This window comes from Coptis chinensis, chromosome 2, assembly GCF_015680905.1.
Source record: "Coptis chinensis isolate HL-2020 chromosome 2, ASM1568090v1, whole genome shotgun sequence".
Lineage (NCBI taxonomy): Eukaryota > Viridiplantae > Streptophyta > Magnoliopsida > Ranunculales > Ranunculaceae > Coptis > Coptis chinensis.
In genome coordinates, this window is record NC_141457.1 from 64,613,267 (window position 1) to 64,628,069 (window position 14,803).

At 37.5% G+C, this 14,803-nt stretch overlaps 1 pseudogene; it reads left to right on the forward strand.

Annotated features, from left to right (window-relative positions):
- Nucleotides 1-5,420: 5,420 nt before the first annotated feature.
- Nucleotides 5,421-13,627, forward strand: LOC147517160 (uncharacterized; annotated as a pseudogene).
- The last annotated feature ends 1,176 nt before the right edge of the window (nucleotides 13,628-14,803 follow it).

Sequence of the window (14,803 nt, forward strand, 5' to 3'; positions counted from 1 at the left end):
AATGTGTACATACCTCATTATCGGTAGGATAAGAGTATTAAGTCCCTCCATTTTTATCCAAAAAGAAAAATGAAAGAAGTTAATAGCATACATTTAAAACTTGAGAAATGATCTTGTGTAGTAACAAAATATTCTACACCAAAGCATTTCGTCAAACATGAAATGTTCAAAAACTAACGCAGAACATAAACGGATCAAAGAAGAATAAAGACATCACCTCTTCCATCGCAATTTAACAGAAATGTGAATGAAGTAATGAACCAATTTTTTAGAAAACAAAAAAATTGAAAAATTGAAAAATCAAAGACAAAAAGTAATCAAGGACTAAGTGCTTAACAATAAATTAACAATCACAAAAGTAAAGAGTTCAGTAGTTTTACCCATTTTATATGGCGAGTTCAAAGCCCTTGCCACGAAGACAAATGAAAGGGTTTCTTCTGAAATTAGAACAATCCCAAAAAAAAAATTAGAACCATGTTAAAATTCAGAACCATTTTATAAGTCGTGGAAACGTTTAGACAGCAACACCAAATACTAAAATTCTACTTTGCGTTTAAAAATGGGAAATTGGGAATTAAATTATTAAAGGTTGCAAGTCTTCATTGTAAAAAGTAAAAAAGGGAAAATGGGAAGTGAGTGAGCGAGTTTTTCTTTTCTCTAATAAAAGTTGAGGATGGAGAAGAAGAATAGCTATTAGAAAGAATTACCTGTTATCTCAACAAAAAATGATATATAAAAGACTCGTCGCCATTGTATCTCTGAAGTTAAAGACCGAACATGTGTTTTTCGATCCGAAACGGTGCGACTGTATTAGTTAGTTAGGTGATGACGGAAAGACGCGCTGTTTAGAATGAATTATATTGTAAATTTATAATCACCAATTTGCCCTTTAACTTAATGCCTTCTGAGAATTTTGGAGGCGAAACTTTCGGGTACCTTTTTGATTTAAAAGATTGGATTAAAATAAAAAATACGGGGACTAATAAACTGAGGCAAGTTTTCCCATTATATATAAGATTATTCATTGTTTAGTTTTTATTTTATTTTTCAATCGTGTCATTTGTACATGTGACTCATGTATTCCACTCTAGCACTTTTTCTCCGTCTTTTTAGAGACGTGTAACTCTATGGAATGAGCACATGACAAATATTTAGTCGTTGTAGTAATTTTAATCCTCATGAATCATTACTCTTATTTCTTTTGTTAAGGATATAAATTCTACAGATTTTAGCTGGTGCAATTTTGCACGCATTTAAGGTAATATCCTTCTTTCTCTGATTATTTCAATTATGGTAAGCTTTCAGTTATTTTATTTAGTCATTGAGAACAATGCCTAATTTAGTTAGGGGGGTGAGAATTAAAATTTTGCAATATTTTAATTACAATATTTGGAAAGTTTATATGTGAATTATGGTGATTCTAGGTGAAAAGTATATTTTAATTTTATCGTTTAAACTGGCTAATGAAATTGAGAATTATAAGTCATGACAAGGATTAGTAAGACTTTTAGACTAAGTTTCTATTACTAGAAATAGATCTCACTGATAAAAGTCTTAATCTAAAGTAAGTTCATATAATACACCACTAGAGGAATTTCAAATGAAAAAGCAACTTAAACTTCTACCAAACTAGAGGATTAGTACAGAGACTTGACCTGTGAGACTTGAGCCTTTCAATTTTAATTTCTTGGAGAGTCTTTACGTAAATCTGAGTCTAAGTTGACTCAACCATTTTTCTATGCTTAAATTCGTTGTGTAGTCTCATTTATTCTTGATTTGATCAATCACGAGGTGGCATCAACTGGGGAAATAGCTATTAGGTCTTGTAGTCTATTCAAAGCGGAATATTATACTGATAAGTCAAGTAGTGAACCAATCAGCCTTTATCCCACCTAGTAGGATTATCATGTTAACCACTTTTGAGCCTTATATATCAAGCCTTTTATTCTTAAACCAGTCATCTTAAACCCAACTCCAGATAAGGAGTATATCCTATATTATTAGCCTTACCCATATTTTTGAGGATTTCTAAAGAACTAAAGAGAAAGCTAGAACAAAGAAGATTTTGAAGGAAATTTTACCAAAGTCATATGAAGAAAATCATTCCTTTTGCTCAAAGAAAAAAAAGAAAAAGAAAAAGAAAAAGAAAGAAAAGAAATATAAATAATTGAGCAGAAGTAGTGATAGAGTTCAAGTGTTGCAGTCTACAAGTGAAGAAAATTTCCAAGAAGGTCAAAAGCACAAAGTCTTTAGTATATTCTCAGAAATTTTTGAATCATTTTTACCTTTTTCTTGTTAACCTGTCCTAAGCCCTGTTTTAATACCCAGACTTATCACTAAAGTATGATATGAAGTGTAGAATAGGTGAGAGGGTGCTAAAGTGAAGGACCCGACACTTCAAATGTGATTGACATTCTTTCTATGAGACTTTATTTATATATTTGCAAATTTCCGTCTTTCTGATTAAATATGTGGGATGCTCTACTTTTTACTCATTTCCCTGCATATGGAGGTAAAATAGAAAACTTATCTGAGAGAGATTTTCTTGTGAGTGTATGAAATGGTGAGATTTGAAGTCAAAATACTAATCCAAAGGTGAGGTAGAAATTTCGTTGCTTGGAAAAGAGAAAGAAATCAAAATGGTTAAAAATGAATAAGCTCTAGTTAGGATGATTAGTCAGTCTTTTCTATCTTTATGAATAGAACCTTATCCTAATGTTTTATGATCATGGGTGTGATAAGTAATAACTTTTTGATTTAGACATTTTAACTGAAAAAAAAAATTAATTTATCTAGATTTCACCAAAGTTCATATGTAAAATTAATTTTGTGGGTATATCAACTGAAAACCCTCACGAGGCTATAACTCGTCCTTTAAGGGTAACTTAAAGGTTTAAGGCCTTGTTGCATATGATAAATACAATCGCGATGCCTGCGAAAGTGAGTTAGTTTATTATTTAATTAGTATTGTTAGCTTTGAACACTTCTCTAGTATAACACATATTTGCTAAGAGACTAGCAAAATGCTAGTTGGGGGTTGTGATAAGTGCTCAAAAGTAATGATTTATAACCTCAATTATGTGTATGTTAGTCTCCATTTTATATTTAAATATTCTATTATGATGCAATTTGAGTTTTTACAGGTCAAAGAACCTAAATGTGAAATATGGAGGGAAAAGAAGTCAAACAAGTAAAAAATGAGTCACTGGGAATTACAAAAAAAAAGCTGGGGCAAAAAGCGTCATATTTGTCTCCATAAGTGCCAAGCCTAATGGGACTCTAAAAAAGGATAATAATTGAGTTAGAAGAGTCTTCAATCTGATCTCAAAGCCTTAATTTCGACTTCATAGGAAGATGAGATCAACATGGAAAAGAAGTCAGAGTTTCACAAGAATTAGGAAACTGAAAGCTGTTAGAAGCTACAGCTTGCCAAATAGCCTGCAGGACAAAGTGGGCCACGTCTCCGTTTTGTGCAAACTAATCTAGCTTTTCCAGGATTGCTTCTAGAAAGATGACAGAGAGTTTGACATCAAATAAACATAGGATTCGTATCTCTATCCAGACGAGCATGTAAACCAATATATAAGGCACAAAAACCTCAGTTTACATCATCTAGGAAATTTAGTATTTGCATCTTAGATCTAGAATTAAGAGAGAAGAAAGTTCAGACCTTTTCACCATTGATAGCTATAAAGATTATTCCTTTTCATACTATGTTCACAGCATAGTATGAAGAGCTAATCTCCCTTCTCTTGGGAGGGGAGATGAAGCATTTTTCGTATATTTTAGTTTAGTTCTTCTTCTATCATGTTTTAGTTTAAATCTCTCATTGAGTTTCTTCTTATTCGTCCATTGATCTAACGCTCCTGTGGAGGTTAGAAGGTCTTAGGATAATTCATGATTGTGTAGAACCAAATACCACAAACCCAAGATTCTTTTCTTCTAGTTTTTAGTGTTCTAGTGTGATGATTGGATTCTTTATGGCACCTTAATTAGTTGTATGGTTAATGCCACATGTGGATTTTCTATGGCACCTAGAGTTGTATATTGAATGTCACTTAAAGCACAATTTGGTTAGATAGAAGATATCATTGGAGATTGAATAAGTATTTAATGGAAAGATAGAAAGCACGTTGAAAGCCACATATTATCATCATGGTTATGAGCATAAGATTTGTAGGTATGGTGAGTTTCTATTGGTGATTTATATTAAGCATGATAGGTAGATCTATTAGACTAATTCTATGATTTTTGTGGATTCATCTCTCCTAAGATATTCTCTCTCTTTATTCATATTCATATATTTAATTTAGTTTAGTTTATGCTTAGTTTACATCTCAAATCAAATCAACTATATATTCATCATTACTTAGCCACATCTTTTACTTGCATCCATTAGAGTAACTTAGATTAGGAATTTCTATTACTATCAACTAATTATTTAGAGTAGGATTGATATCTTGCTAGCCACTATACTAATCAATATATAATAGGTCAAGTAAGATTTGCAAAAGAAACGTAACACAAACAACGACACAAATAATTACGTGTGGCGTATTTTTTCACCTAGATATGTCAATGTCATTCTGAGCATCTCTGTCCATTGAGCATTAGTTGAACAATTCAATAGACCAAATTTAGTAAATAAAAGACATTCAATAAGATCAAAAAGCATAAACCTACTAATTAACTAACGTACCAAATCTTAGGGTCATAAGTTGTAACTTGTCTAGTAGAACAGGGAGTACAACTAGTAAAGACAATGTAATACAACCTTGAAAGTTTATTAGTTGTTGGTAGCTAATTAAAGGTAACGACGTCTATAGGTTTTTCTGTGACGTCACTTTTTCCTGTACAACATTGACAAAAGTGTTGTTATTTTTAACCACAAAATATCTCATTTAGTAATGCAACATCATACTTAATTATACCAATAACAAAATTTTAACAATGAGATCCTTTAAAATATTAGCATAGATAATTCAATTTTATCGAAAAATAATAATATATTAAGTTATTAACATACAATGACTACATTAGACAATTATAGTGATAAAAAAAATAAATTGAAGTAGACTTTTTGTAACCAATTTAATTTGAAATAAAAGAAGTAACAACTATGCTCTGTCTCAGAGATAAAGTACATAAACTATGTAGAAGATTAGGGGTAAAGTTGAAAAGTTAAAAGTGAGATGTCTTATATTGCAGTTTGTCTTTTCTTGAAGTGAATGTCAAAAGTACCCTTCATTAAGTGACTTTCACTTTAAGTTTAAGGGTTTGAAAGTTTATTAGTTGTTGTATAAGTGAAAGTTTAAGTTCTTAGAAACAAATCTGATAAGTTGGTGTGGCATGTGTACTGTTTTCGTTTGTGATGTCATAACTGATTGTACAATTATTATCTTGTAGTAGGAAACACTGAAATGGATAAGAGTTGGATACAATTGCCAAATAGGTTTTGGCCAGCGTATAAAAAAGGAATTTGGGATTTTATTGATATTGCTCGTGATCATGTAGACAGTGCGGGCAGGACTAGGTGTCCATGCAAAGAGTGCAAAAATAGGAATTACAAACACATCAATGAGGTAAATGATGATCTAGAGAGGTTAGGCAAGGACAAGAAGTACACTCATTGGGTGTTTCATGGAGAAGAATATAAGAAATTAAGTGATGATGATGATGACGACAATGATGATGGCAATGGTGTTCAAATGGTAAATTTTGATGGGTTAGATGACATGATTGAAGATTTACAAGCTTCAACACATGTTGATAATTTGGAGCCTCACATGGAACATGGGGAATCCAGAGATGATGATGCATTGAATGCAACAGAAGGTGAAGGTGGCTTTAACAGCAATGGAGGAAATGTAGATCCATATGATGACCTTTTGAGGGAAGCACACCAACCTTTGTATCCAGGTTGTAAGATTTCTAAGTTAGATTATCTTGTGAAATTGCTTCACTTAAAAATAATCAATCGCTGGAGTAACAAATCGTTCACTATGATTCTCCAGTTGATTAAAATTGGATTGCCTGAAGGTGAGACACTACCAAAATCTCATTACGAGACGAAGACATTAATGTGTAACCTGGGACTTGGTTATATCCCAATACATGCATGCAAAAATGATTGCATGTTGTTTTGGAAAGAAAATGACAGTCTTCAAAATTGTCTCGAATGTGGGGAGTCAAGGTATAAAGTTTGTGAAGGCAAGACTAAAAAAATACCACAAAAAGTGTTGCGTTACTTTCCACTTAAACCAAGGCTCAAAAGGTTGTTTATGTCGAGGGTTACTGCTGCAGATATGAGATGGCACAAAGAAAAACATGATCGGGAGAAGAATGTACTCAGGCACCCGGCAGATTCTCAAGCTTGGGGCGATTTTGATAAGGAACATGAGTGGTTTGCCAATGATCCTCGCAATGTTAAACTTGGGTCTTGCAAACTGATGGATTTAACCCATTTGGCAATATGAGTAGCCAATACAGTATGTGGCATGTAATGGTGATACCATATAATTTACCACCGTGGAAATGTATGAAAGAACCGTTCACCTTCATGACGTTACTGTATGAACCCTGTTCATACCTTCTCACCTTACATGTCTTTCATGGATCACCAACCCATTGGGTTGCCCTACGCATACCCCCCTTCACGGAGGATCAAGCCGCGTGCCGTAGTTCTCCTCTCTCACCTTCTCCTTTTCTTTTTCTCCTTCTTCTCCCTCCCTCTCTCTCTTTCTCTCTCTCTCTATATATGCGGTTCTCTGCAGTTTGGCGATTCGACGCGGCGGGCGTTAGGTTACCGTGGACTGATCCGCACGCATCATGACTCCTCTTCCTTATCTTTGCATGCGACCCCCTTGCCACCTATAACATTGTATCTCACGAATACGTCCACTACAGATGCCCCCTCTCGATCCCATTGATGGTCAGCGAACGATCAATGGGACCGAGAACTAATACATACGATACACTTTGCTCATATTGATATTTTCTCAGCTCATCTCTTGAAGCTTTTGCCCCTACTAGTTTAAGGGTGTGTCCAACCAATGCTTGTTTTGGACAAGAGGGTCCACGGATGGCTCCTCCCACTTACTCCACTCATATAGCAAGGAATATATTCAGATAGCGTCCCCCCAGTTTGTTTTTCCACGGCCTTAAACTAGGCGGTGTCATCAACAGTGACTCGGTTTGCTCTCGCGTTACCGTTTGCCCCCCTCCTTTTATTGAACTCCCCTAGCATGTCCGCGATGTGTCTCAACCCAGCCATCAACTCTCCCCTCACATAACTCACCACTATGTCCGTGGACGTGTCTCATCATCCCATTTCAACTCTCCTTCACCTGGCCCACTACTATGTCCGTGATGTGTCTCATCCCCGCCCTCAACTCTCTTTCAAAGAACTCACTGCATAAGTTAATTCAGACATACAGTCCATGAAGGGGCTCATCCCCCCACCCCCCACTGCCTTTGATCAGCTGTGAAGCTAGTTGGGGTTGCCCCCAAGTTGATTCGGACATACAGTCCGCGAAGGGCTCATTCCCCCCGCTCTCTGGCTTAGAGGCAGCTCAATTTGCCCCAAGCTTGATTCGGACATCTGCGGTCCACGAAGGGCTCATCCCCCCCGCTCTCTGGCTTAGAGGCAACTCATTTTGCCCCAAGCTTGATTCGGACACTGCGGTCCATGAAGGGCTCATCCCCCCCGCTCTCTGGCTTAGAGGCAACTCATTTTGCCCCAAGCTTGATTCGGACACTGCGGTCCACGAAGGGCTCATCCCCTCCGCTCTCCTTGATCAGCTGTGAAGCTAGTCGGGGTTGCCCCCAAGTTGATTCGGACATACAGTCCGCGAAGGGCTCATCCCCCCCGCTCTTTTATATCAGCTGTGAAGCTAGCTAGGGTTGCCCCCAAGTTGATTCGGACATATAGTCCGCGAAGGGCTCATCCCCCCCGCTGGCATGAAGCTATATCATGCAATATACATTTAATGCAGACAGTAAACTCTTTGATGACAATATAGTGTATGCAAATAAAGTAGTAAATGAGGTGAGATGGATCCATCTCCCAATACCAGCTCAAACTCCGCTCGGTTCCACGGTACTGCAATTCTTTTTCTTTCTCTGTAACCTGAAACTTTCATGCTTGAGTGTTGCACAAATAACACGTGAGTTATAATGCAGAACATTATTCAGCATAAGTATTTTGCAAACAAATATAATGGCGATCATATGTTCCAAACGGTGTACAATCTGTCTTACCCTGCGGTGTACAACTATGTTTCTCATTCATGGTCCGCGACCTCCTAGAGCGACTAGGTTCGCGGAATACCACGAGGTCTGGAGACAACCCCAATCTGTCCCCATATACATCTCTACCAAAGACGAGGACAAGCCTTGCTTGCCCCCAGTGTAACTCTGGCTGACGGCCGAGTCACTACTTGTCTATCTATTATGTACATGACGGTAAAATAAACGAGTTACCTGCTGCGTTGTATGTCTCTCCACCTTTTTTGTAATCATCTTACCATCTGTATTCGGACGCTTGAGGCCGCTGATCTCCGTCCCACCCTATTGATCTCATCCTTTCTCTACCTCGAACTCTCTCGCCATCGACGTTGTCGAACACTCTTGCTCCAGCTCTAAAATTGATTAAAAAGTACTCCAGTTGAAGTTAGTTCACCGCTTCATCCTTCCTAGCATGATCACTATGTCTGCTAACGTAGTTCTCATCTATATCACAAGTTCCAAGAATATCACCCAATATTATTTCGTGACCATGTATCTTTTGACAAATTAATTCACGTTTTCTAGGAGGAGCTCCTGAGGAGTCAGTACTGCACACATCCTCTCTATCCCATAACTCCACCTTTACGCCCATATTCTTTCACATATATGTCAGATCTTATTGTCTACAAACAAAGTTGAATCCACACAAGCATGCCACACATGAAACACTCACAATTATAACGATTCAGCAAATAAACAGAGCAAGTTTAAAAATAGAGATTCAACAAATGAAAGGAGCATCGGCATGGTTGTCACTGCAGCAAAGGCCAGGGCGCTGGGTAAAACCTTGGCGTTTAAGTATCTCTCTTGCCTTAAGAACCGGATCCTAGTTGGTAATCTGTGCCGTGCCTTCGGCAATAATGGTTTGACTTGCATTGCTTAGAGCTCCATATGCCCCAAAGAGGCATTGCCGGAGGGGTTTGCGTCTGCCAGACGTTTGGTTTGTTTGGCACTCACTAACTAAAATTCCACCATCGGGGAAGTGCTCTTTTACCCGAACGGCACATACCTCTTTTTGCTGTTAATTTTGGTTCTTTGCAGCGGGTTTAGCATAGTCCTCGTCATTCTCTTCCGGTTTACGTTTCAAAAGGTCCCGAGCGGATTACCAACCATGCCCATATCGTCTGAATTTTCAACTACATCCTCCACTTCATGTTCAACAACCATTTCTTCCTTTTCAATTCCATCACTTGTACTAACATTCTCAATCAGAAGTCGATTCAATTCCCCCGACTTTGGTTTAGACTTCTTCATGTTAGCATCATCTTCCACCTTATCAAAACTTGAGACTACTTCATCTTCCACCATTTCATATTCACCAACCATTCCATCTTCCCGAATCGTACCCCCACTGGTGGTAGCATTCTCAAATGGCAGTTGATCCAACAACTCCCAGAACTCATTGCCTCATCTTCGACTTTGTTATCAATAAACCTTCTACTCAATTTGACACCAAGTATACCGTATTTTTGTAGCCTTGCATAATCTCCATAATAGAGTCTGAAAAACCTTATCAGAAACTTCCCCTGGTTTACGCCCAAGAACTTGTTCAACCATATCTTCATTCTCAATACTTTCATTAACAAAACTTTCACTTCTTTCCATCAAACCCCTTTCATTTCCTTGTGATTGATTCAGGTAATGGTGTCGAAGACGACGATAATGGTGAACTCGGGTATCTATACGAGCTCAAATCTACTGAACTATGCATTGAAGCAGCCTCGTTTCTTTCTACTAAAACCCTCGTGTCCAAAACTTTAACCATCATGAATGTTTGTGTTGAGATTCAAAGAGTTCAAATTGCTCAACAGGGACAAGCTGTTGGGAATATCACCACTAAGGAAATTTTGTGCAAGATTCAAATCTGCCAGTCTAGTGCATTCCCAAACTTCTGATGGTATTGGTCCCGCCAATTAGTTCCCTTCCAAATGCAAAGATGACAACTGCTCCGGAGATAAAATTTCGAAGAATTTCACCAGAAAATGAATTGTTATTTGCGTAAAGCTTTCCAAGCAGAGTGAGTTTGCCAAGTTCGATGGCATCCGACTGGCCCGATTGTTTTGTACATACAACCGAAGTCAAGCAAGCCGATAGACAACCCTATCTCGGAAGACACCTCTCCAAGAAAGTCATTATCTCTAAAATCAATTACCCGCAAGAAAAGGTAGTCCCCATACACCACTCGAGATCTTCCCCGAAAAATGATTTTTACTAACTCTGAATCTTTGCAATGACTTGCACTCGGCAAAAGACTCAACGCCTCGGAAAACCCACCACTCACTACGTACCCATCAATCATAGCACCCCAAGATACCAAACTTCTCACAGGCATTCTCTCAATCAATTCTCTATTTAACTCTAAAATACAATATTTTTAACAAAATCGCCAGACTTACGACATCCAAACCACATAAGAAGAAATAGAGAAGATACCAAATAATTGTGGAAACCAACCCGTACTGGATGCCATTTTGGACGTGCCTCTGTCCACGCAACTTGTTGCTGGACGGGCTGATTGTTGACAAGAAATTTCGGATCTAGTTGTTTGTTTGTGTGGAGGAATGGTGGTCGGACCGCGGATCTAGTTCACTTGTTTGTGGTAGAGAACAACAATTTTTTCCTCTGTTCCCCACAGACGGCGCCATTGTATGAACCCTGTTCATACCTTCTCACCTTACATGTCTTTCATGGATCAGCTGAACCCATTGGGTTGCCTACGTACCCCCTTCACGGAGGATCAAGCTGTGCCGTAGTTCTCCTCTCTCACCTTCTCTGGTTTTCTTTTCTCCTTCTTCTCCCTCCCCTCTCTCTCTTCACCTCTCTCTCTCTATATATGGCAGTTCTCGACAGTTTGGCAGTTCTCGACAGTTAGGCAGTTAGGTTACCGCGGACCTGATCCGCTGCATCATGACTCCTCTTCCTTATGCTGCATGCGACCCCTTGCCACCTATAACATTGTATCTCACGAATACGTCCACTACAGTTACTTATTCTAAGACCTTCATCACCTGGGAATGATATCGATGTCTATTTACGACCTTTGATTGATGAACTTAAAGAGTTGTGGAAAGATGGGGTAGAGACTTATGATGCAGTGACAAAGAAAACATTTCGGTTGCATGCTACAGTTTTATGGACTATAAATGATTTTCCCGCATACGGTAATTTATCTGGTTGGAGTACCAAGGGCAAACTAGCTTGCGCTAATTGTAATAAGGATACAGTTTCCATGTATTTGAAGAATGGACGAAAGTTGTGTTATATGGCAAATCGTCGTTTTTTGCCGCTAAGGCATGCTTGGAGAACTCGTGGCAAACAATTATTTGATGGAAATAGGGAGAGCAGGTTGCCACCTAAAGAGTTGTCTAAGGATGAATTGTTATCACAAGTGAACTATGTAGAACCCCTTCAGAAATTTGGAAAGCCTAAAAAAGAGAAAAGCGCAGAGATGGAGTTGAACTGGACAAAGAAGAGCATATTTTTTGAGTTACCCTATTGGGACATTCTTAAGCTGCGACACAACCTTGATGTTATGCATGTTGAGAAGAACATTTGTGACAATGTTGTGGGGACATTGCTAGACCTAGATAGCAAAACAAAAGATTCAGTAAAAGCTCGATTAGATTTGGCCGTATTGGGTATAAGAAAAGAGTTGCATCTAATCCCAAGAGGTGATAAGTTTGTAATACCCCCGGCATGTTACACATTGTCATCTTCAGAGAAAAAAACTTTTTGTGAGTGGCTGAAGTCGGTGAAGTTTCCTGATGGCTATGCGTCTAACATTTCTCAATGTGCAAATGCTAAAGATGGTAAGATAACAGGAATGAAAAGTCATGACTGTCATGTGCTCTTGCAACAACTTCTCCCGATTGTAATATGTAGTTTCTTGTCGAAGGATGTAGCCATTGTATTGGTTGAGTTGGGACTGTTCTTCAAAGAGTTATGTTGCAAGACGCTAAGAAGTACTTGAGAAGATGGAAAAAGACATTGCAGTTATACTTTGTAAGCTCGAGCAAATATTTCCTCCTGTATTTTTTAATGTAATGGTTCATTTGGCTATCCACTTGCCGCATGAGGCGATACTTGGAGGACCGGTGCAGTATAGGTGGATGTATCCTATTAAAAGATAAAGCATATGACTTGCAATTCATTTAATGTGACATTAGCATTTTAAAGTTAAAATTTTTATTATACATTAATCATATATGTGTGATTTGTAAACAGGTATCTACACACGCTAAAACAATATGTTCGAAATAAGGCTCGCCCCGAAGGTTCAATTGCTGAAGCATACATTGACAATGAATGTCTCATGTTTTGCTCCATGTATCTTCAAGGAATTGAAACTCGGTTCAATCGTGAAGAAAGAAATTATGATGGCGGTAATGAGAATCAAAAAATAGGATTTGATGTTTTCACACAAAATGTTCGACCATTTGGAGCTTATACAAATATCATTCTCGAACCAAAGGATCGAGACAAGGCTAATTAATATGTGTTGAATAATACAGAGAAGTTGTCAACTTATTTAGAGTAAGTTCTACTATATTTAACTTATCAATTCTATTTTATACATTTTAAGCCACTTTAAGTTGTTATGTTTATGTGTTTGATATGCATGTAGTCAACACATGATAGAGCTTCAAAGGGAAAGCTCACGCAACTTGCCTGAGAGACAAGAAATGTTGTTTCCTAGTTGGTTTGAAAAACGTGTAAGTGTTCGTATTATTTATTTTAATGTTATTGTTATGAACCGGAATAATATACTAATATGCTTTACTGATTTGGTGTACATTTTTATGAATAAATGCAAATATTACACAATGAGAACTCTCCTAAAGCTACCGATGAATTGTATTCATTGGCATGTGGACCTGATACACGTGTGAAACGTTATAGTGGTTGCATTGTTAATGGGATTAGGTTTCACACCAAAGATCGAGAGAAAAATCTTTGAACCCAAAATAGTGGTGTTACTGTAAAAGGAGAACACTAAGGAAAAGAGACTGACTTTTACGGTATTTTGACCGATGTTTTTGAAGTCAGTTATATATTCGGGAAGAGAGTTTATCTTTTCAGATGTGATTGGTATGATGTTGGTAATAGAAGGACAGGGATACAAACGGATGGTTTTTTCACTAGCATTAATATCTCCAAGACGTGGTATAAAGATGACCAGTTTGTCTTAGCCACACAAGCATGTCAAGTTTTTTACGTCGATGATACCAAATTGGGTAGTAGTTGGCAAGTTATGCAAAAGACAAAGCCTAGAAATGTGTTTGATGTTCCAGAGAGGGAAGAAGAGATTGAAGCAGGAGGCACTGATGAGGCATATCAATAGGAGGAGCATACTGGGATGGATTTGGATAATGTCCAACATGATGAAACACATGAAGCTAGTAGCAGCGGAATCCAAAATGAACCTATAACACCCATACAACTAATTAGAGACGATATGGACCCAAATGAAGTTGATGCCAATGAGGTCGTGACTGCTATGGAAAGTTGCCTTCATAACAATACTATTGTTGATGAGTAAATTGAAGAAGAGGATGATGATACATTAATGGATTATTGTTCAGAGGAAGAAGCTATCATATCGAGTGATGGTGACACGGACGTAGATTGAATATTTTTTTAGTAACTTCATTATCCATTTTGTTATTGAATGAAGAGCTTTATCTTAGATTTTATCTTGTTTTCCATTGAGTAGAAATACTATATTAAACTTGAATTGAGCTTTATCTTAGATTTTATCTTGTTTTATCTTAGATCTTGTCATATATATCTTGCTTTCATTTTTGGATATGTTTCATGCTAGGACAAGTATGTACAATTTATAAAGCATCTAAACTTCCATCATTTTTATCATTCATGAATTCTTTCTTTCATATTCATGCTATATCTGTTTCTATAGTTATGGTACCTGGTGTAAATCGACCTTCGAAGGCACAATCTATTTCACAACCTCAGTCTGCGGTTAATGAGGTGAATGGTTCAAGTGTCGGTAAGATTATAATTAATGGTTTTGTGTAATTCGTTGGTTAGTTCAAATAAAATGTCGTGGAAGCTCATACTTTTTTATTTAACAGCTCCATTTAAGAAGAAAAGAGGCAAGGCTGTGAATCAGAAAGTCATAGACTACAAAGACGTTGCTGGTCAAAAACCGAGGATAGAAATTCAACCAGGTAATACTAGACATGTGGGGAAGTGGAGTGCTCAATTTGTCAGGGAGATTGGCCTAGTTGCGCGTCGACACGGTCCTCTTACGAGCCATGATTGTAGTAAAGTGGGAGAGGAAGTGAGAAAACCATTACATGACCGTATTCTGGTAATGGAGTTTTATGTCTTAGGTGTATGATATACCATAATTATTTTATGTAACTTTAAACTACATTTCTTGTATAGGAAAAAATTGGATGTGGATATGCACCTTCCACATGTGAAGTACACTGTGGACGCAATATTAGGGGCACGTTTAAGAGGATTTAGGTGTAATCTTCACAAGCATTATAGG